Source organism: Schistocerca cancellata, chromosome 4 (assembly GCF_023864275.1).
Source record: "Schistocerca cancellata isolate TAMUIC-IGC-003103 chromosome 4, iqSchCanc2.1, whole genome shotgun sequence".
NCBI classification, from domain to species: Eukaryota; Metazoa; Arthropoda; class Insecta; order Orthoptera; family Acrididae; genus Schistocerca; species Schistocerca cancellata.
This window is the reverse complement of record NC_064629.1, coordinates 660,125,300-660,150,675: the sequence shown is the minus strand read 5'-3', so window position 1 is coordinate 660,150,675 and position 25,376 is coordinate 660,125,300.

The window sequence follows — 25,376 nt, the reverse complement described above, 5'->3', positions numbered from 1 at the left end:
AAGTGAATGGCTGCGAGAAGTTTTGTGGCCCACGAGGACATCTGAGCAAGGTTGCATACGCCTCTCTCAGTGCCTGGTGCATGAAGTGAGCCCTCATGACGTCTACGTCTGGAGCATTGTTTTGCAAGTGGAGCAACTGAGTCTCAAAGCATTCTCCATCAACACCACAGAAGTTGCAGCAATCAGGAAGTTATGCTGCACTGTTAACATCCACGTCAAACACCACTGGCAGATGGTCGAACGTCAGGGCCCAGTGCATCTTTGCAGAAGTGAATTGAGCGATATCTTTCAGAATGGTGACATCCAGGGCATCTGTCTGGCCACTGCTGGACTATATGATGTGGTCGTACAGATCCAGGATGATTTCACCATTCCTCAGTACAGTGCACAGGAGATGCTGGTCGCATATAAATCACCCACGAGAAGTTTCCCCCCACTGCCAGCAGGACATTGGCCTCCTCCGGGTCCCTATGGATGGTCAGTATACCACGATTTAAGTGATCTGTCTGCATGAGTGTTGACTGCAACCACCATGGCCTCCACAGTGGTTAAATCTGACAGTTGTACCTGGTAGTGCTGCAGCAACTTCTTGATGTATAACACAGCAGTGACACCACCTACTCTCAGCCTGTTTGTGCAATAGCAGCAGTAGTTAGCTGCCAGTGTGCTGAATTCAGATTTGAAGTGCATCTCACCAACAAGACAGATATCTACGGCCTCATCCTTCAGGGACTGGATAAATTCACCCTCCTGGGGACAGAGGCTGTTTCCATTAGAGGCACAAAGGGTTAAACCAAAGTTATTTGCATTACCAATGGTGTTTTTGATGAGGTGTTGCAGTGACCACCTGGACAGTCGCCATGGTTGGGTGGTTAACAGCGACAAGAGTTGTAGGATAAGCTTCTTGAGTGGCCACAAAAAGGATTGGAGGCCATCTGTGTCACTACTGCTCAAGGTTCCATCATCACGCTGGCCGCAAGTGGCACTGGGGAAGGGGGGGGGGGGCGGCTTACCACTGATGCTGGAAATGTAGGCTGCAGTTGCTGGAAAGCATGTTCGGTGTGCCCTGGTGGTGGAGGGGTCGCAGGACACTACATCATATGTCCACACTTGCATCTGTGTCTTGTGAAGCTGTTGGTGGGGCTGGCCCACCAGTGTCCACTGCATCTGTGCATTGTCTCACTCCAGACTGCTGGGCTGGTTCAGGGTGGGGACGGCAGGTGGTTGCCTTTCCCTGCACGATGCCAGCAAAGCTTGTTCCAGACTACAAATGCCTGGATTGGGCCACCTTGCAATGTTGCTTGGCGTTCTTCTGGCTGAAGACATGCTGCATTCCTAGTAACGTGGAGCAGGCTTCTGAGACCCTACTCGTATAATGTGGCAAGGATATGATGTCACCAGGTCTTGTCATATGATTTTCGTAAATAAAAATAGACAGCAACCAGGTGTGGGCGACTGGAAAAGGTTGTTCGGATGGCAGACTCGAGGGAAGCCACCCTGACATGAAGGCAGTAGGCCACGTGACTCCGGGACCCAACCCAACTGCTGACACACCATACGTTCCAGCAGCTTAAAAAGAATGTTGGTGAGGCTGATGGGCCAATAGCTATCCACATCAAGCGGCTTTTTACCAGGTTTAAGCACCAGAATGATGGTGCTCTCCAGCCAATGCGATGGAAAGACGCCGTCGCACCAGATCCAGTTGAAGATGATGAGGAGATGTTGCTTGTAGTCAGATGAGAGATGTTTAATCATATGACTGTGGATCCGATCTGGCCCAGGAGCTGTGTCGGGGCAATGTGCAAGGGCACACAGGGGCTCCAACTGTGTAAATGTGGCGTTATAGGGCTCACTGTGGCGTGTACCGAACGAGTGGACTTTCCTTTCCATCCGCTGTTTGAGGGTGCAAAAGGCTGGGGATAGTTCTCTGACATAGAGGCTCGAGCTTGATTATATTCGGTACGGTTCCTGTAATATCCCTTATAGCTGCGGAGGGCAGGGATCCGCATTGCCGGGAACCAGGTTTCCTGGAGGGCAATGCAGGAAGCTGGTGTAGAGCTTAACAGTTGCCGTAGCTCAGCCATGTGGTGGAAAAAACCACAGCAATTCCACTGGAGGAATGCGTCATTGCGAGACTGAGGAGGCATGGAACATTCAATGAAGCAGTTTACGCCTCAGGGTCACCTGCTGCCACCGACTTATTGCCTGAGCAGTCTATATCCATTGTGTCTGAGGGTCCAGCAAGATCTAGGTCCTCAGCGGATGCCAGAATCTCCACCTTATCCCCAGATGCAGAACTTGTAGGTAGCAGCGATGTGGGTGCCCGCGCAATTTCCTTGGTCTTAGGGGTCTTGTTTTTGGACTTTTCTTGCTGCTCCTTTGGTTTCTCTGGGAAGGCTTCACTGATTCAGTCTCCAGGACTGAGGGTGATCGTGAAGCCCTACGGCCAGCTGCTTTTGGGCACTTCAGCCACTGGCGGGCATCATCTTTCCCATTAGTAGAAACCTGGGAAGGGAGTGACCCAAGCGACCCCTTTCTGGTGAGAGGAGCCGAAGAAGACTTACACTTCTCCGGCTGTGAGGTGGGAATTGGTGTCCCCGATGGTTGGGGGGGCAGTGCTCCTGAGGTAGGTGGTGTGCCCCCACCATCAAGGGGACACGTGTAGCCTTCTGGCTCTGAGAGCCAACTGGAATTCGCGTAACTGATGGGGCTACAACTGTTCTCGTAGAGGTGGCGTATGGGGATGTCATAGCCACAGGATATAGGCGGTCATATTTTCTCTTAGCCTGCCTCAGTGTAGGCCAATCAGTCCAGGATCTTGCATTCCATGATTTTCCTCCTCTTCTGTAAAATTGTGCAGTCTGGCGAGCAAGGTGACAGATGCTCTCTGCAGTTGACACAGGTGAGAGGCGGGGCACATGGATTATTAGGATGTGATGGATGTCCACAATCTCGACATGTGACGCTGGAAGTACAGCGGGAAGACACATGGCCGAACTTCCAGCACTTAAAGCACCGCATCGGGGGAGGGATATATTTCTTGACATCACAGCGATAGACCATCACCTTGACCTTCTTGGCTACGGTGTCACCCTCGAAAGCCAAGATGAGGGCAACAGTGGCAACCTGATTATCCCTCGGACCCCGATGGACGCGCCACATGAAATGACCACCTTACCACTCTAAATTGGAGTGCAGCTCATTCTCAGAATGCAAAAGAAGGTCCCTGTGGAAGATAATACCCTGGTCCATAATTAAGCTCTTATGTGGCGCGATGGTAACAGAAACATCCCCCAACTTGTTACAAGTGAGTAAAATGCGTGACTGGGCAGAGGATGCTGTTTTTATCAAGACTGACCCAGATCGTATTTTGGACAAGCCCTCCACCTCCCCAAACTTGTCCTCTAAATGTTCTACAAAAAACTGTGGCTTCATCAAAACAAAGGAGTCCCCAATCAGTTCTTGTACATATGAGGTACCGGGGTGAATAAGGTTCGCTGCCATCCTTAGCCTGGCATTCCTCCCACGCTGCCATGGTGTGGCCAGGGAGGGGAATGATTTAGGGTAGTACTTTCTTGCGCTGTACTGAGACTTGGAATGCTTACAGACTGCTGGTCTCCCCATGAGCACCAACCAGCCACAGCAAAGGCCACCTGGCAGGGTGGCCATTGCTAGGAGTCCCGATGTCCCAGGGTGATGGGCATCTACTCCTTGGCATATGTGTGGAGTTAACAGCACAGTAATCAGCAGAGCGATCCCTGTGTTGTCAGGGGCCTAAAACCAACAGGGTACATGGTGGCCCCACCACAACAGACTGGCTACCGTGCTGGATATGAAGTGCAAAGACATCCATCTCACCGTCGGCGCAAAAAGCGACACTGCATAGTGCATGGTGGAAAACGCACCCAGGAAGGCGTGTTCGCCCAAGAGATGGAGAATGAGCTGGATTGCTGGACTGCAGTGCGACGACGAGAAAGTGGGCTAAAGATCTCAAGGCACAATGGACATGATGCACCATGTAAGGTGCCCTTCTTCAATTTGCTCGCTCTTTACGAAAATTTTGAAAAATGGAGGTCAAACCCTACAGGGGACCATCACATAAAGGCCAAAACGTGTGAGACTCCTTTTATTTGCCTCTTATGACAGGCAGGAATACATCGGGCCTATTCTAATCCCCGGACTCATAGGGGATAATAAGGTAGCATTCTTCATTAAAATCATGAGAGATGTAGCATGCAAAACAAATGATAAGGTGGGGTTAGGCCAACCCACCAGCCAGGGACAGCCAGATGCCGTCCATGACAGACTACAGCACGAGGTGACTCACCACCATACTGTATGGCTTTCAAACCCGATTATACAGGCCACATGGTTCGATAAAGTGTAAATCTAGGAACACTGCTTGGATGTCATCAGCTGAAATTGAGAGTGATGAGTCAGTTACCCTCAAGTGTTTGTCTTATTGCAATAAAAGTAGCATACTCTATTAAAATGTGTGCCATGGATAAAGGTTCAGCACAACTCCAGAAAGTGTTAGTGACTTGCTTAACAAGGTCTTCAAGGACAGTCTAGCGTCTTTGATGCAGAGTTGCCAAAGAATTGTAGTCTTGACAGGATGTCATCTTTTATGATGTATAGCTTGTTGGTGGTTGCTTCAGCATATCACTCCCTACAGCATGATGCTAGAATATGTTGGTATATAGTGTCTTCCATAGGTCAGAGCCAGGTATCGAAAACTTCTTACGTAACAGAACCCAGCACACTGTTCTTGACGGCGAGTGTTCATTACAGACAAGGGGATCATCAGAAGTGCCCCAGGCGAGTGTGACAGGACTGCTGTTGTTTTTATACACATAAATGATCTGGTGGGCAGGGTGAGAAGCAATCTTGAAGCTGTTTACTGATGATGCTGTAATGTACTGGAAGGTGGTGGTGTTGAGTGATTGTAGAAGGATACAAGACGACTTACACAAAATTTCTAGTTGGTGTAATGAATGGCAGCTAGCTGTAAATGTAGAAAAATGTAAGTTAATGCAGATGAGTAGGAAAAACAAACCTGTCATGTTCAAATACAGCATTATTAATGTGCTGCTTGACAGAGTAATGTTGATTAAATATCTAAGCATAACACTGCAAAGCATTATGAAATAGAAACAGCATATAAGGATTTTAGTAGGGAAGACAAATGGTCGACTCCTGTTTATTGGGAGAATTTTAGGATAGTGGAGTTCATCTGTAAAAGAGACCACATACAGGACACTAGTATGACTAATACTTGTGTACTGTTGAAGTGTTTGGGATCCACATCAGGTCGGATTAAAGGAAGACATCGAAGCAATTCAGAGGCTTGAGGAGCACTACTGAGACAGTTAAGAGAAGCGGGATTTGAAGCTGACTGCAAAATGATTCTACTGCCCCTACCGTGCACTACACATAAGAACCATGAAGATAAGATACGAGAAATTATGGCCCATATGGACGCATATAGACAGTCATTTTTCCCTCACTATATTTGTGAGTGGAACTATTAGTGGTAGAGGGTACCCTTCACCACATACTGCGCAGTGGCTTGCAGATTATGTCGATATCTTTAATACCAGGGTGTCCTTTTTTGGTTAACTCCCTTGAATAAATGATCTGCAAGTTCATTTCCTGGGATTTGGGCATGACAAGGGGCCAGAAAAATACAATCAGCCTTCCATTGTTTTGGATACCAGAGAGAAGGTGTTTAATGGACAATAGGGGTGGGTGTCAGGGGTAGCAATGTTTTGCAGATGTTATGTCTTTTATCTGGGAAGAGAATATGGTTGTGTCATGGAAATCATAGTTCAATAATAGTTTGAGCTGTCACATACCTTAAGGGGGTATTCCTGCCTCCATCAGCATGCCATCTATGGGGCTATACTGAAAGGTGCTGGTATTAAGTCTGATCCCATTGGATCTAAATGGCCTTGCACAGATGGAGCTGTCAATTCACAGACCAGGCTTCTGTAGTCCGAATGGGACAGTTGTAAAAGGATGGAGTGACTGGCATCCCAAGAAGTGTTGCTGAGGCAGCATAGAGCATAAAGTACTATCAGGAAATTCTCTTTCAGCTTGTGTATATAAGGCAGCCAAGTCAGCTAAACATAAAAAATAGTCCTAGAAAGTGATATGTTTCTACTGCCTTAAGTAACTCTACAGACATGAATCCAACACCCACTACAGTAGATCAGGTTTATATGAAAAGTATGCAGACAATGAAGAGCCAGAAAGAATCTATGACAAGATAAAAGAAATTATTCAAGCAGTTAAGGGAGATGAAAATTTAACTTTGATGGGAGACTGAATGCAATAGCAGAAATAGGATTAGAAGTAAAAATAGCAGGAGAACATGGACTGGGAGAGAGGAATGAAAGGGAAAGCTGTCTGGCACCATTTAATTATTGATTTAGAAATAACGAAAGAAGGTTGTAAACATAGCAGAGACCTGGAGACACTAGAATGTTTAAAATATATTACATAATGGTCAGAGAGAGACTTAAAAATCAGATTTTAAAATGCTAAACATTTCCAGGGGCACATGTAGACTCTGGCCATTATTTACGAGTTATGAACTGCAGAGTAAAACTGAAGAAATTACAGAAACATAGGAACTTGTGGGAGACCAGGATATGTTGAAAGAAACAGAAGTTGCTGACAGTTTCACAGGGAGCATTAGGCAAAAATTGACTGAAATTGGTGCAAGGAACATAACAGAAGACAAAAGGGGTAGCCTTGACAGATGAAATCAGATAAGCAAAAACACAATTATCAATAAAAATCCTTGGATAATGAACAAGATATTGAATTTAACTGATGAAAGTAGAAAATAAAGCAAATGAAGGAAACAAAAAGGAATATATGTATCTAAAAAATGATATGGACAGGAAATGCAAGTATACATCTGGTCTAAAGTATTCAGATACCTATTAGTGGGGATTGATATGGCGAGTGCCCACCCTTCACCTCTATGATGCCTTGAATTGTAGTGGGGACACTGTCACTGAGTTGTCTGAATGTATGTCGAGGAATGGCAGCCCATTCTCCTCAATAGCCAAAACCAGGGATGGTAGAAATTTTTTATTTTGGGGTCTTAAGCTAAGTTAACAGTCTAACTTATCCCAAAGGTGTTCCACTGGGTTCAGGCTAGGGCTCATGGCAGACTAGTCTATTTCAGAAACGTCACTGTCCGCAAAACACTGCCTCACAGATGCTGCTTTATGACAGGGCGCATTGTGATGCTGATCAAACAATCATCATCTCTGAAATGTACCTCTACTGTATGCAGCACACAATGCTGTAAAATGCATTCATATCCTTCCACATTTAGCATTTTCTTAAGTGCAATAAGGGGACCACAACCTAACCTCGAAATTTAGCCCCATACCATACCACCACTACCTCCTCCGTACTTCACTTTTGGTCAAACAAGGTGGCACAGTAGTTTGAACACTGGACGCTCATTCAGGAGGGCAGCAGTTCAAATCCACCTCCAGCCATCCAGATTTATGTTTTGCGTGATTTCCCTAAATCAGTACAGGCAAATGCCAGGATGGTTCCTTTGAAAGGGCACAGCTGGTTTCATTTTTTATACTTAATAAAAACATTCCGAACTTGTGCTCCTTCTCTAACAATCTATACCGATGGGATGTTTAGTCCTAATCTTCCTTCAGTGTTGGCATTACATATGATGTCAGGTAATGTTCTCCAGGTATTGGTCAAATCCAAACACCTCCATCAGATCGCCACAGCGTATAACTCATTTCCTATTGCTCTTTATGTCATCTCATGTGTCACTTAGCACTGACACAAAAATTTATGGGTAGTGAGGAGCTGCTAAGCCACTGCATCTCATTCTTTTTAACTGCTAGCTGGACTGCTGGTAGCACTTTGAAACTCATGAGTCATTCTTTTTGTCCCTCCTTTTATTTACAAACACTGTTTGCAATGCTCAAAGGTTCCTGTCTGTCAGTACGTAAGGCATGCATGGTCCTGGTTTAGCTGTGGTTGTTCCTTCATGTTTCCACTTCACAAACAGTTGACATTGCAGCTTTAGAAGGGCTAAAATGTCCATGGTGGATCTATTACTTTAGTCACATCCAATACATCCAATGACTAGTCCTCGTTCAAAGTCACTGGCCTCTCCTAACTGACCCATTCTGCTAAGACTGCTTCTCTACTGACAACAAAATACTCTTTCTCTCCCTTTATACTGGTGAGTCCACCTCTCGTGACATCTTGTTAATACTGATTTATACAGAGATGCCCAGATACTTTTGATCAGATACAGTATATGTAGGGGAAATATGGAAGTCGCCTAGAGTAAAATTAAAGAAACCTTTAGAAAAAAGATAAATACCAGTGAGAATATCACAAGTTCAGATGCAATCCAGTACTACAAAAAGAAAAGAGAGCTATGTATACAGTACAGAAGGGCTATACAAGGGAAACAAACTTGAAGACAATATTAAACAATGAGAAGAAATAGTAAATGAAGATGAAATGGGATATATAACACTACAAGAAGAATTTGACACAGTTATGACACACCTAAGTCAAAACAAGTTTCCTGGAGTAGACGACATTCCATCAGAATTATTTGGATCCTTGGGAGAGCCAGCCATGGCAAAACTATTCCACTTGAATTCAAGAGATATGAGGCAAGTTGAACACCCTCATATTTGAAAAAAGACTATAACAATTCCTAGTACAAAGAAGGTTGGTGCTAACCTGTGTCAATATTACCAAACTATTGGTTTAATATATCATGGCTGCCAAATACTGATATGAATTATTTACAGAACAATGGAAAAATTTATACAAGCCAACCTTGGGGAAAACTGATTTGGGTTCTTATCTTATAAGACTAACTGAAGGAAGGAAAACCTGCATTTATATTATTTGTAGACTTAGAGAAAGAGTCTGCCATTGTTGACTGGGATACACACTTTGAAATTCTGAAGAAAGCAGGGGTAAAATACTGGAGGGAAAACTTATATATAACTTGTACAGAAACCAGACTGCAGTTGTAAGGGGCAAAGAGCATGATAAGGAAGAAGTAGCTGAGAAGGGAGTGCAACACAGCTGTAGCCTCACCCGATGTTATTCAGTTTGTTCACTGAGCAAGCAGTAAAGGACTCCAAGGAGAAATTTGGAGTAGAAATTAAAGTTCAGGGAGGGGAAAAAACACTGAGGTTTGTCAATGAAATTATAGTTCTGTCAGAGACAGCAAAGGACTTGGATGATCATTTGAACAAGTTGGATATTGCCTAAAAAAGAGATTATAAAACGAATATCAACAAAAGTTAACAAGGATAACAGATTGTAGTCAAATTAAATTGTGTGATGCTGAGTGAATTAGATTAGGAAATGAGGCACTAAAACCTGTCAGTAAGTTTTGTTACTTAGGCAACAAAATGACTGATGATGGCCGAAGTAGAAAGGTTATAAAATGCAGACCAACAACAGTAAGAAAAGTGTTTCTGAAAGAGAGAAATCAAATCTACATTTACATTTTAGGAAATCTTTTCTGAATGTATTTATAAGGACTGTAGTCTCATAAAGAAGTGAAACATTGATGATAAGAAGAGGACAAGAAGAGAATAGAAGCTACTGAAATTTGGTTGGTACTGAATCAAATTAGGTGCAGCCGGACTAAAAGAAGGGGTCAGTTGACAGGACACATTCTGAGGCATCAAGAAATAGTCAGTTTAGCAATGGAAGAAAGTGTGAGAGGTAAAAACTGCTGGGGGAAAGGCTTGAATACACTAAGCAGGTTCAAGTGGATGTAGATTCGATAGATACGCAGAGATGAAAAGGCTTGCTCATGGCAGAAAAGGGCGGCAAGCTGCATCAAATCAGTTTTGAAACTGAAGACCACAACAAGAACAAGTAACTTATTATGAAAATAGATTTGTGAGTAGGTGGACAGTTCAGCAATGGCAGAACTGCATTAGACATGTTTTGAAATAGTGAACTGCATGCCGCTGGTGAGGGCCAGTAGCTGGTATTGTGCAATACTTGCATTTGAAGATTTGTAGATGCAGAAGCCATCAACATACAGGAAATATGAGACTGTACGGCCTATGGTCTCTATAAATCTGTTAACTGCTATTAGGAAAAGAGTTCTGCTTAGAACATAGCTCTGTGGAACTCTGTTGTTCTGTCTGTGGGGAAGATTGTGAGAAGTGGCTACTTGAACATGGAAGGATTAATGAGAGAAAAAAAACTACAGATAAAAATTCGGAAGGCACCTCTGAAGTCCACTCCATGTAGTGTAGTAAGAATACAATAGCAGATTCCTGTGAGAAGTGGCTACTTGAACATGGAAGGACCAACAATACAAAAAAATCCAGCTAAAAATGAGAAAGACATCTTCATGTAGAGTACTGTAGTAAGAATACAGTGCTGTCGTGTGATGTCATAGGCTTTTCATTGCTCGGTAGAGAGAGAGAGAGAGAGAGAGAGAGAGAGAGAGAGAGAGAGAGAGAGAGAGAGAGAGAGAGGGGGGGGGGAGGGAGGGAGGGAGGGAGGGAGGGAGGGAGGGAGAGGAGGAGGAGGAGGAGGAGGAGGAGAAGAAGAAGGGGACAAATGAAGGCTGTTCTGATAGTGGATTCCATGCAGAATATGTGCTTGTTGCCAGATTGGCCCTCACGAATTCGACACATACTCTCTAGTAGAAATCCCTTACTCTCAAGAGTCCAAATGTGTCATATAGTCACCATCTGTTCAAACTGCTTGCATAAAACATTTTAACAAAAACAGAGTGATAGATGTCCACTTCATCAGAGCTCTTTCCAAAATGGTTTCAAACTCTCTTTCCAAAATGGTTTCAAACTTGGGTAACTACGCTTTCTATCCACTGGCAGGAAATTCATCCCCATGGCAGATGTGATTACAATGTGCGAAAATATTATGTTTATGATCTAGGTGAAAATGATGTAGCATCTAGTTATGTGTCTGATCAGTGTCTGGGGCTGTGTCAAGACTTTTTGCCACTGTACTGATGAGTTTCCATTTATTGTATCGATAATTTTATGTTTCCGAAGATGGGGAATGGAAGATAGGTAAATACTCTCTGTGCATCTTTTATAACATTCAGATGATGAGGCTTGGGCAAAGTCTGTTGTTAGTTATTCAACAAGGATAGTGGTGGCAATACTGGATGATGACTGGTGGCCATAAATGAAGCATAGTTTATATCAAATCTGAGAGGGAAAAAGTATGGGACCAAGTAGTGGTTACACATCTTTCCCAACAGCAGTTCTTGTATTTTTCAATTAGGTAGGGATTCCAGATTCAAAGCCTTTTGAAGGTGGTATGTGTACTCCTCAATGGATGTCATTCATGTAGCTGTAATGCATGGTATGTCACTTACTCCTGGGGAGGGGAGTTCAGGAATGAAAGAAATGTGAAACTATGACAATTGGCATGGTAGGTGTTATGATGGATATCACTCCAGGAAATAAAGACTGGCCAGAAAGTAGTCACTGTCACATAATTCATCATGCACTTTTCAGTAAATGGACGGGAGAAAGCTGAGGCTACAGACTGACAGACCGTTAGCTTTGAAGGTACCATAAGAGTAGGCTAGAGTGAGTGGGAGACCTGGAGTTTAAAACATAATGATTAAAACTTTAAAATATCTGATCTTGTATATTACATTGCTGAGAGATTTTGGAACTGACCAACTAAGGACTGTGGGCATTAAAATCCTCTGAGATGAACAGAGGTGAAGATAGTCACAAAATCAAATCGTTGGTCAGCTGGTGTGTGACCTCTCAATCTGGAGGTACATAACTGTTACAGAGTTTAAGATCACTGTGTGTCCATATACATACAACTATCACTTCCAATGAACTATTAACTAAAAGCTGTTTACTAAATTTGGTCTCAGAGATAAGATGTACAAAAACACTTGACACTCTCCCAGGGTCAGCTCAATTTTTGTAATATGCTTTGTAATGGGTGAGATTAGAATAGTCTGCAGCAAACTGGGTTTTCTGTAGGGCAATTCAAGCTACTGGGTGAAGTGTTATTAGTTGCTTAAGCTCATAAGGTGGTGGCTGTAGACATCCCAGTTCCTTTGGATAATAACTGTGTGGATCTTTGAAGGAGGGGGGAGCGAAAGCAATGAAAATTTATGTTGCAACTCAATTTGGGTCGATACCACCTATTGTGGGGGATCAATTTCAATTTACATAGTTTCTGTAAGTGGATTTTGGGGGACCCAAGATCTCTGAGGTTACTAGATCCATCCTTTCCTTCAGGTTTTTCTTTTTTTGAGGGGGTGGGGGTGGAAATTTTAGTCGGCCTTCTGGGTTGCGACAGATTGCGCTCAACCACAACATGTCACCTTCACGCTGCCACGCAAACAGCCATTGTTGCCACATCCCCTGGAGGCACACTCTCCTGGAATACTACAGCAACAACAGCTCGATTCAGGCAGTGCCCTGACGAACTCAACTCGACCTGTTCTTCCGAACATTCTACAACGCTTACTGATGCTGCCGCCATTTAATCCCGACAGAGCAACAACCTGGTTCAAAATTGTGGATGAAGTGTTCGACCATCACAAACTCGACGAGTCAACCAGGTTTCTGTGCCTCATCACCCACCTGCACGGCCAGGAGGACTTGATTGCTGACCTGGTTGACACCCCGGACTCATCTACCTGCTACACTCTAGTTAAAAAGACAGTTCTATCGACTTGCACACTCAACTGAGGCAGCAATAAGGCAAGTGCTGCATGTTGAGCAACTAGGCAACGACAAACCTTCCCAGTTCTGGAGATGGCTATGTGCCCTGGTCAGCACCGATCTATTCTCTGACACAGCTCTCCTTGCCACCTGGTCAGATAAACTATCTCCTCACATCTGCTTTGCTCTGGCTCAAAGGTCACCTGAACCTGTCGAGCAAAGAATGACAATTGCTGACAAGCTACACGATGCATCACTGCTCTATTTCGCCAACCACTGCATACCTAACAAGTCTCAGGTTCAGGTTCATCGCCCTGCGGCCGGACGTGGCTGGGGCCGTACTGTGCTGACCATTCCGCTCACTCCGGGAAGCAGTAAACAAGCAACTGGGACGTGACCAGCTCTCCCCACGGTCACGCCCCCTCCTGCAACCGAACCTGGTGCGGCCACCGAACCTCAGCCGCCACCACTGGCAACGAACTTTACGCAGGAAATGCAACCACACTACCCATACTGTTACTTCCACACACGGTTTGGTGAGGCGGCACGAAACTGCAGACCACCCTGCTACTTCCCAAACGCCAATCGTAGGTAGGTTTGGGTGCTTCCTCCTGGGCACAACATGACAGGCACCCCCCAGTGCTCCATTCTGTCCAGGAACGACCAGATAATTGTAGACGACTTTACATTAAAGACATTTCGTCGGGATACCTTTTCCTAGTGGACACAGGCGCCGATGCTTCGCTGCTGCCTACATCCTTAGCGTCGTCAAACATCCGCCCTCTTCATACTGCACTGCAAGCCGTGAATTCAACTAAACTACAATGCTTGGGTTCAACTTCCTACGTCGTATCTCTCTCCACAAACTGCAAACTCGAGTGAACTTTTCTAGTGTGCGAAATTGACAAACCTATACTAGGCATTGACTTCTTGCGACACCACAAACTTTCACCGGACCTAGTGTAAAACACCGTGTTTCATCATCCATTCAAGACTGACTTCCCCTGTGCTCCATCGAGCATCGCCCCCCCCCCCCCCCCCCCGTTACACACCAGTCCGGGCTCATCTCATCCGTACATGCTCGTCTCTGTCGACGACATTACAAGAAACCACGCGCAAGTACCTTGTCGAGCTTGAAAACGTCGCTCCCCTATGCAAGGAAAACTTCGAGCTCTCCCTCCGGCTCCACGAAACACAGCTACAGCTCTCCGATGCAGCAAAGGAATTACAGACACTAAAGAAAGGACAAAGCAAGGTCAGTGAGTGCACCAAATCTGCTTGCAATCCCAGCAACCGAGCCTCTGTGTGTTTACCTCCTGCTACTCCTCTCAACTGTGCTATCAAGACTGCCATAACGTGTACTGACAATTCTGCAGGGCCACACCCCCCCCTAACACGGCAGCGTTTGACACTCGGCCGGACACAAGTGCACATGCGCGACAAGCGTCACGTGTTTCTGAACTGACGGCTCCTACTCCGCCCCTCGTGGACAGCACCTCAAACTATGCAACTTCGGCACCCACACGCCGCCGTGCGACCGCCACTGACAACACTGCTCCCTGCCGCCGTTGGATAAGCAGCTGCAGCAGCAAGTCGTATCCTCCTAGCTCACTCATTTGTTACATAGTTTAATTCTTAATTTCATTGCGTGTTTTTGATACTTGCGTTGTTTAATTTATAAATTTCGGGCGTATTATAGTATTTGAGAGTTGTAGCACCGCGTTTTAGTACCTGAATAGTGTAAATTCGCGTAGTCGTCTGTCTTCTGTTTTTGTTTTGAACGGCCAGTGTCGGTTGGTCAGAGTCAGTGTGCTCCCTGCCGCCGTTGGATAAGCAGCTGCAGCAGCAAGTCGTATACTCCTAGCTCACTCATTTGTTACATAGTTTAATTCTTATCTTTGCGTGTTTTTGGTACTTGCATTGTTTAATTCATAAATTTCGGGCGTATTATAGTATTTGAGAGTTGTAGCATCGCGTTTTAGTACCCGAATAGTGTAAAATCGCGTAGTCTCCTTCCGCCGCCGAGCAGTGTGTCAGAAGTGCGCAAGTAGCAACATTACTGCATTTACTAGGCAATCTTGTATTTTAATAACCGTTTAAATTTTGTGTCGATTTGTTTGCGCTCTCTGTAGATTAGTTCAGATGTTCTTTGCACAACAGTTTTTAGCATGGATAGGGACTGCAACTGCTGTGTTCGGATGCAGGCTGAGTTGGCATCCCTTCGCTCCCAGCTTCAGGTAGTGTTGGCTTCGGTCACACAGCTTGAGGCTGTTGCCAATGGGCATCACTGTGGGGGTCCGGATGGGGGTTTGTCGGAGACAGCCAGCTCGTCCCACGCATCCCCCGATCGGACTATGACTGTGGTTGCCCGGGATACTGCACACATTGAGGCTGATCCCTCACCTGTGGTAGAGTGGGAGGTCGTCTCAAGGTGTGGCAGGGGGCAAAAGACATTCCGGAGGGCTGAACGGAAGGCCTCTCCAGTTTGTCTGACGAACCAGTTTCAGGCTCTGTCTCAGGCTGATACTGATCTTCGGCCTGACATGGCTGCTTATCCTGTTCCAGAGGTTGCCCCTCAGTCTGCAAGATCTGGGCAGTCGCAGAGGGTGGGCTTACTGGTAGTTGGGAGCTCCAACGTCAGGCGCGTAATGGGGCCCCTTAGGGATATGGCAGCAAGAGAGGGGAAGAAAACCAATGTGCACTCTGTGTGCATACCGGAGGGAGTCATTCCTGATGTGGAAAGGGTCCTTCCGGATGCCATGAAGGGTACAGGGTGCACCCATCTGCAGGTGGTCGCTCATGTCGGCACCAATGATGTGTGTTGCTATGGATCGGAGAAAATCCTCTCTGGCTTCCGGCGGCTATCTAAATTGGTGAAGACTGCCAGTCTCGCTAGCGGGATGAAAGCAGAGCTCACCATCTGCAGCATCGTCGACAGGACTGACTGCGGACCTTTGGTACAGAGCCGAGTGGAGGGTCTGAATCAGAGGCTGAGACGGTTCTGCGACCGTGGGGGCTGCAGATTCCTCGACTTGCGCCATAGTGTGGTGGGGTTTCGGGTTCCGCTGGATAGGTCAGGAGTCCACTACACGCAACAAGTGGCTACACGGGTAGCAGGGGTTGTGTGGCGTGGGCTGGGCGGTTTTTTAGGTTAGATGGCCTTGGGCAAGTACAGAAAGGGCAACAGCCTCAACGGGTGTGGGGCAAAGTCAGGACATGCGGGGACCAAGCAGCAATCGGTATTGTAATTGTAAACTGTCGAAGCTGCATTGGTAAAGTACCGGAACTTCAAGCGCTGATAGAAAGCACCGAGGCTGAAATTGTTATAGGTACAGAAAGCTGGCTGAAGCCAGAGATAAATTCTGCCAAAATTTTTACAAAGGTACAGACGTTGTTTAGAAAGGATAGATTGCATGCTACCGGTGGTGGAGCGTTCGTCGCTGTTAGTAGTAGTTTATCCTGTAGTGAAGTAGAAGTGGATAGTTCCTGTGAATTATTATGGGTGGAGGTTACACTCAACAACTGAGCTAGGTTAATAATTGGCTCCTTTTACCGACCTCCCGACTCAGCAGCATTAGTGGCAGAACAACTGAGAGAAAATTTGGAATACATTTCACATAAATTTTCTCAGCATATTATAGTCTTAGGTGGAGATTTAAATTTACCAGATATAGACTGGGACACTCAGATGTTTAGGACGGGTGGTAGGGACAGAGCATCGAGTAACATTATACTGAGTGCACTATCCGAAAATTACCTCGAGCAATTAAACAGAGAACCAACTCGTGGAGATAACATCTTGGACCTACTGATAACAAACAGACCCGAACTTTTCGACTCTGTAAGCACAGAACAGGGAATCAGTGATCATAAGGCCGTTGCAGCATCCCTGAATATGGAAGTAAATAGGAATATAAAAAAAGGGAGGAAGGTTTATCTGTTTAGCAAGAGTAATAGAAGGCAGATTTCAGACTACCTAACAGATCAAAACGAAAATTTCTGTTCCGACGCTGACAATGTTGAGTGTTTATGGAAAAAGTTAAAGGCAATCGTAAAATGCGTTTGACAGGTACGTGTCGAGTAAAACTGTGAGGGACGGGAAAAACCCACCGTGGTACAACAACAAAGTTAGGAAACTACTGCGAAAGCAAAGAGAGCTTCACTGCAAGTTTAAACGCAGCGAAAACCTCTCAGACAAACAGAAGCTAAACGATGTCAAAGTTAGCGTAAGGAGGGCTATACGTGAAGCGTTCAGTGAATTCGAAAGTAAAATTCTATGTACCGACTTGACAGAAAATCCTAGAAAGTTCTGGTCTTACGTTAAATCAATAAGTGGATCGAAACAGCATATCCAGACACTCCGGGATGATGAAGGCATTGAAACAGAGGATGACACGCATAAACCTGAAATACTAAACACCTTTTTCCAAAGCTGTTTCACAGAGGAAGACCGCACTGCAGTTCCTTCTCTAAATCCTCGCACAAACGAAAAAATGGCTGACATCGAAATAAGTGTCCAAGGAATAGAAAAGCAACTGGAATCACTCAACAGTCCACTGGACCTGACGGGATACCAATTCGATTCTACCCAGAGTACGCGAAAGAACTTGCCCCCCTTCTAACAGCCGTGTGCCGCAAGTCTCTAGAGGAACGGAAGGTTCCAAATGATTGGAAAAGAGCACAGGTAATCCCAGTCTTCAAGAAGGGTCGTCGAGCAGATGCGCAAAACTATAGACCTATATCTCTGACGTCGATCTGTTGTAGAATTTTGGAACATGTTTTCTGCTCTAGTATCATGTCGTTTTTGGAAACCCAGAATCTACTATGTAGGAATCAACATGGATTCTGGAAACAGCGATCGTGTGAGACCCAACTCGCTTTATTTGTTCATGAGACCCAGAAAATATTAGATACAGGCTCCCAGGTAGATGCTGTTTTCCTTGACTTCCGGAAGGCGTTAGATACAGTTCCGCACTGTCGCCTGATAAACAAAGTAAGAGCCTACGGAATATCAGACCAGCTGTGTGGCTGGATTGAAGAGTTTTCAGCAAACAGAACACAGCATGTTGTTATCAATGGAGAGACGTCTACAGACGTTAAAGTAACCTCTGGCGTGCCACAGGGGAGTGTTATGGGACCATTGCTTTTCACAATATATATAAATGATCTAGTAGATAGTGTCAGAAGTTCCATGCGGCTTTTCGCGGATGATACTGTAATATACAGAGAAGTTGCAACATTAGAAAATTGTAGCGAAATGCAGGAAGATCTGCAGCGGATAGGCACTTAGTGCAGGGAGTGGCAACTGACCCTTAACATAGACAAATGTAATGTATTGCGAATACATAGAAAGAAGGATCCTTTGTTGTATGATTATATGATAGCAGAACAAACACTGGTAGCAGTTACTTCTGTAAAATATCTGGGAGTATGCGTGCGGAACGATTTGAAGTGGAATGATCATATAAAATTAATTGTTGGTAAGGCGGGTACCAGGTTGAGATTCATTGGGAGAGTCCTTAGAAAATGTAGTCCATCAACAAAGGAGGTTGCTTACAAAACACTCGTTTGACCTATACTTGAGTATTGCTCATCAGTGTGGGATCCGTACCAGATCGGGTTGACGGAGGAGATAGAGAAGATCCAAAGAAGAGTGGCGTGTTTCGTCACAGGGTTATTTGGTAACCGTGATAGCGTTACGGAGATGTTTAACAAACTCAAGTTGCAGACTCTGCAAGAGAGGCGCTCTGCATCGCGGTGTAGCTTGCTCGCCAGGTTTCGAGAGGGTGCGTTTCTGGATGAGGTATCGAATATATTGCTTCCCCCTACTTATACCTCCCGAGGAGATCACGAATGTAAAATTAGAGAGATTAGAGCGCGCATGGAGGCTTTCAGACAGTCGTTCTTCCCGCGAACCATACGCGACTGGAACAGGAAAGGGAGGTAATGACAGTGGCACGTAAAGTGCCCTCCGCCACACACCGTTGGGTGGCTTGCGGAGTATAAATGTAGATGTAGATGTAGATGAACACAAACAGTGCACTCGCACCAAGCGTTTCGCCCGTGACCGTGCTGCCACAGGCCGTGCCCACGGACAATGGACTCACTAACGGCTTACGAGCTCTACCGAGCTCACCTGACCACAGTGCCACTGCTTCGGGCCGGCAGCCATCTTATCGTGTTGACTTCTGGGTCACTTTGCCGTCTCGGCTCCCGTCAGATCCGCCGAGTGGCTCCGAATACCACGACCACGCCTCGCCTGCCCCACCTGCCACGCATTGTAAACAAACTGCCTCCCGTGCCGCCGGCAACATTTCCGTCATCACCAACGGCACGGTTCACAAGCTTCGCCTCACGCCAGGTCCCCTGATCTCCAGTAAACCACGTCGACTTTGTCCCGACCTCCTCTCTGACTTTAAAAATCAGATTTCTTAGCTACCAAGCTCCGGCGTCATTGAACCCTCTGCCAGTAGCTGGTCTACGCCCATACATATGACACCCAAGAAAGACAGGTCCTGGTGCATGTGTGGAGACTACCGTCAACTAAACACACGAACAATTATGGACACATACCCCATACCCAACATTTCCAACTTTACCAGTTCCCTTGCAGGTACGACCACGTTCTCTGTCACTGATGGCAAAAGGGCCTATCACCAGATCCCCATGGCACCAGAAGACATCGAGAAGACAGCAATCACCACCCTGATCGGGTTATTTCAGTTTCGATTCATGCCCTTTGGTCTTAAAAACGCAACCCAGACCTGGCAACGCTTCATCAACGAAGTGCTATTCGACCTAAAATTCTGCTTTGCATATCTTGATGACATTTTTGTGTTCATCTCCTCCATCGAGGACAACATTTGACATGTGCAAACTGTTATGAACACTCTCGCGGCAGCAGGCATTGAGACCAACCAGGACAAATTGCAGCTACATCAAGCCGCTGTCACTTTTCTTGGTTTTCGGGTCTCTGCCGATGGCATTTCACAGCCCCCTGAGATAGTACAAACAAATACTAAACCTACCCAGACCTTCGTCATTCAAAGAGCTCTGGCGCTTTCTGGGGACGGTTAATTATTATCACCGATGTCTACCTCGGGCTGCGGAGATTCAGGCTCCACTGATGGACGCCTTGGCAGGCACCAACACTTCTGGATCTCGGCCCGATCCATGGACCCCTGCTATAACTGACTCTTTCACTGCCCTCAAAAATCTTCTTCCCGAGGCCTGCACGATCGCGCATCCTCATCCCAATGTGCAGCTTTTCATCACCACAGACGTGAGCGATACTGCCATCGGCGCTGTCCTTAGCTAGACAGTCGACGGCCAAACTTGGCCTCTGCAGTTCTTCTTGGGCAAGCTCACCAATGCACAACGGAAATGTTCCGCTTTTGACAGGGAGTTGCTTGCGGTCTACGAAGCGATCAAGCATATTAAGACTGACGTTGAGGGATGCCCTTCCTATGTTTTAACAGACCACAAACTCCTGGCTGCGGCCATTACAAACCCGCCAGCTGACCCGCCTCCTCGCCGCTTCAGATACATTGACTTCATATCTCAGTTCACCACCAATGTCAGACACATAAATGGTGCTGACAATATAGTTGCTGATTTCCTTTCACGAGTCGATGCTGTTCATTCGCTGTTAGACCTCTCTAAGCTGCCTACCTCCAACCCGCCGACGAGGACATGAAAAACCTGATTTGAGACTCTACTTCTTCACTACACTTCGTTCACACCACCTTCCCTGGCATTTCTGATGAGATCTGGTGTGACGACAGTACGGGCACGTTACGCTCCCTCATCCCAACCGCACTCCGTCAAGCTGTCTTCAACGCATTGCATAATTTAGCGCACCCCAGTGTTCATGTGTCCGCCTGCCTCATAGCGGAGTGCTTTGCGTGGAGAAATGTCAACAAGGACTGCCAGCAGTGGGCACGCTCCTGCATCACGTGCCAATGCTGCAAAGTACATAACCACACTTCAACCCCCCTCGGCGCCTTTTCGATCCCTCCTAGGCGTTTCCAGCATATTCGTGTTGACATTGTCGGTCCTCTCTCCCCCTCTAACGGCTTTTGTTATGTTCTCTCGTCTATTGACCAAACAACTCGCTGTGTCAAGGCTGTCACCCTCCCCAATATTATGGAAGAAACTGTTGCTCGAGCTTTTGTCGAGTCATGGGTATCGCGTTTTGGATGTCCAGCTATCATCATGACTGACCAGGGCATACAATTTGAGTCGGCCCTGTTCAACGAGATTTGTAACATTTGTGGCATCCAGCACATCGATACCACAGCATATCACCTGCAAAGTAACGGGCTAGTCGAGCACTGGGACCACACTTTCAAGGCGGTTCTTCGATGCCATGACTCGCTATGGACGGAGGCCCTTCCCCTTGTTCTACTCAGCATTTGTGCGATCTATAAGGAAGACCTCAAAGGCACAATAACCAAGTTTGTATACGGCCATTGTTCACCCTGGCGAACTTGTGAGCCCTTCCGCTTCTCTCCCTCAGTCTGACTTACCTTCCTTCGTGGACCGCGTCAGATGCCACTTCATCAACCTCCATATCCCTCCGCCCTTCAGCCATTCCCGCCCTAAGGTTCACATCCTGAAACCTCTGGACAATTGCGAGTCCGTCATGCTCCGAAATGACACTGTCCGTGCTCCCCTCCAACCTCCATATACCGGCCCGTACTGAGTTCTCTGGCGCTCAGCCAACACCTATGACATCCAGATGAAAGATTCAGCAGTTACAGTCTCTCTCAACAGACTTAAGCCTACTCATGTCGAGCCTTCTACCCCCCTTTCAGGCCATGACCATGCCACTCACTGTCGTGGTTCACGATGCTCCGACCACTCCCTCCACATCACTTACACACTCGATCGAGTGACTTCCAGCTCCAATCATCAAGCTCTCCTCCATCCTCGCCCTCTACTCCAGTCTCACACACTCCGTTGAGTGACCACGTGCTTCCCATGTCGAGCTTACCTACGATCACGCCCTCGCTGCCGGGCCCTTCGCCGGTCCCTTCCACTTCTCCACCATCGCCTGCCTCGCCCTGTCGAGGTTTCTGACGCCCCCCTCCCTCCCCCCCCCCCCCATCTTGAACGTGCCCTCGCTTTAGGTGTTTGTGCCTGTCGCCCCAGACATAATCCACGATATCTCAATAATACTGCACCATTATGCACTGTTCGTCATGTGTTTCTCTTCATCCAGTGCTCATGACACAACCTCTGCCATTCTCTGCCACCTGGTGAAATGTGTTCCCCTCCCGCCCGACGTCGACCTGGACATGCTTCGTGTATTTGCCATGTCCACTGGAGACATCCTCATCATCGTCCGTTCCACCCACAAACCACCGGCCTACCTGTCGCCACACAACCAGCATGCCCAGTACGACGCCTGGCTCCCTTCAACGACTTCCAGGTTTGGTGGCTGAACCTCCCTTCACGACATCTATCCACACACCTCCCCGACGACGGTGTCGAGCTGACAGTGGTCCGGCTCCCGCGGATCACTCCTGCCAATGCCATAGTCACCCTCGCCCCCCCCCCCACCCCGGCCTCTCAAGAGTACTCCATACTGCGAGGGGGGGGGGAGGGGGGAGGAGATTATCTTTGGCTGTTCTGCCATGTTCAGTTCAGTTATTTGTGATCCTTGTATGTGTTAAGGTTAATAAACGAACTATTGCTAAATTGAGGTGGTTTGGTATAACCAACCTGAACACTCTCCTCAAGATAAACACAACCTGAGTAATGTAGCAGCAGGGCTGGACCTAACCTACTGTCAGTAAGCATGCAGATGCACTGAATGAAGTTCTCTAATGTTACATTGTAGCTCTGATGCATCCACCCTTACTGGTTTTACATTACATTCAGCATTTCTGCTTTTCGAGTCCCATCCCAAGCAAAGTGAGAGATGAACAATTTATATTAGATTAGATGTACTTTTCTTTTCGACTGATCCATAGTGAGGAGATCGTCCAGGGTTGAGAACATGTCAGAATAACAAGAATACACAATAATATTTACAATGAAAAACAAATAAAAGTATATTAATGTACTTTCCGCAGATCCCAAGTGGAAAGATCTTCATGGATGTGGGATGAGTCTAAAAATTTTTAAACATATTTTCAGTTATGAGGTAATAAATATTGAATAGAAGATTCATTTTACGACACTTATTTACAATGATCACATTTCTACACTGAATTTGTACAGAGAGTTGGATTGTAATGGCCACCAAATAAGTCCTTTAGTCCTCTCTTAAACTGAACTTTATTGGTAGCTGAAATTTTTATGGCTGCTGGCAAGTTATTGAAAATGTCTGTTCCTGAACAATGGACGCTTTGGACCAAAGTATGTGACTTTAAATCTTTGTGAAGATTATTGTTATTTCTAGTATTGATTCCATGAACTGAGCATTTGGTTTGAAAAAGAGCTATATTTCTAATGAAAAATTTCACTAAGGAATAAATATATTGTGAAGCAGTAGTTAAACTCATGGGTAACAAAAGGGATAAGGATCTCCAGCTAAAAAAAACATGACTTAAAAAATCACATGAAACACCATGAAGTCGATGATCAGTTTAGGTCATATTGTAAGACCTATTTTGCAATCTATAGAAAAGTAATCCAACAAGCAAAAAAACTATACAATGATAAATTTATAAAGGAATCCAACAATAAAATGAGAAGCTTGTGTACAGTTGTAAAAAATGAAACAAACAGCAAGCAGCATGTTATAAACAAAACATTAAAACTAAACCTAAATGTTAAAGTCACATCAGATCCCCACAAAATAGTAAATGGTTTTAATGACTATTTTAGCAAAATAGCAGAAAACCTGATAAAGAAAAACTGCCACAGACCAAATACTCAACACCAAACACTAATGGAAACCATACCAGTATAGGCATCAATGTTTCTTCACAAAGTCTCCAATACTGAAGTACTTACAGCTATAAAAGGACTAAAGAATAGTTACTCCATTGGCAGTGACAACATTTCTGATTTAATTGTAAAGAAATGTGGAGAATCCATTGTAGAACCCCCAACCCACATAATAAGTGCATCCTTTACAAATGGAGTTTTCCCTGACCTACTAAAGATTTCTAAAATTACCCCACTTCACAAAAAGGGCCCTTAAATGATGTAGCCAATTACAGGCCCATAGCACAACTCAGTTCATTCTCAAAAATATTTGAAACATTATTTTACACCAGACTGGAAGACTTCATGTGGTGTCACCGCCAGACACCACACTTGCTAGGTGGTAGCCTTTAAATTGGCCACGGTCCGCTAGTATACGTCGGACCCGCGTGCCGCCACTGTCAGTGATTGCAGACCGAGCGCCGCCACACGGCAGGTCTACCCCCCAGGGGGTCCACAACTCTTTTGTGGATACGTGCGTAGCGAGCATGGGACCCCGAGCTAATGTGGCCTTCCTTCCTTTCCGGGCTGCATACCTTCCCATTCCGCCTCCTTCCCCATCCCTATCTTCGCCCCTCCTCCCCTCACCTCTGGCTCTTTCCTTCCCTTTCTCCCCATCTGGGAGTATGGTTTGTGCCTACGTCCGGAGACGGACGCTCGTAAATGTACTGCATTCTTTGCCTTCCTTGCTTTTATGTCTTCTTCCTTCCCTTGTCCTTCTCTGTCTTCTTCCTTCCTTTGTCCTTCTCTTTTCCTTACCTCTTCTCTTTCCCTTTTCTCCGCTGCGGCGTTTGAGACCTCTCTTCCTTCCTTTCCCTTTCTCTTTCTTCCTCCCTGTGCGTGTCTGAAGGCCGACCCACGCCCTTCGTGCGTAGCCGGTGACGGGGTAACGCGTAATTCCCCGCCCCGGGTAGACAGGTAGGACACGTACGTACCCCCTGGTAACGGCCAGGCCCAGGGAGGGGTGATTACCCGAGCTGATACCTTCCGAAAATGCCGATTGGTCCCTCCGTCCGTTTGTCGGGAGGTGTGACCTGAGGTGTGAACAATCACCTAAGGTGGGAGTGCCCTCAGAGAGGGCCCCCACAAGGGAGGAGCGCGCCATCGGAGACGCCGGTAATCATGGGGGATTCTTCCGCAATGGTTTCCTCACCTTCCACTAAGTCTGCTCACAAACGTAAGTATACTGAGTCTCAGCCACAGACGATTCTTCCATTGTTGCCACAGTTCCTTGTTGTTTCTCGGTGTGATGAAGGTCACGACTTCTCCACGGTCAACCCTTTCATTATTCAGAAAGGTGTCGACGCAATAGCAGGTCCTGTAAAGTCTTGTTCCAGATTAAGGAATGGCACCCTGTTGTTAGAAACACACAGTGCCCTCCAGGCGCAAAAATTGCTGCGTACTTCTCTGCTCCACACCTTCCCTGTCCGGGTGGAACCGCACCGTACCTTAAATTCCTCGCGTGGAGTCGTTTATACACGCTCCCTCGATGGATTGTCTGACGAAGAAATTCAGCACTATCTGTCTGACCAGGGCGTAACGGCAGTTCATAGAGTAATGAAACGGGTTGACACGAACATCATTCCAACCCGCACTGTCTTCTTGACATTTGACACAGTTCAACTCCCATCGAAAATCAAGGCAGGCTATGAGATAATTTCCGTTCGCCCTTACGTCCCAAACCCTACGCGTTGCTATCGATGTCAGCGGTTCAATCAC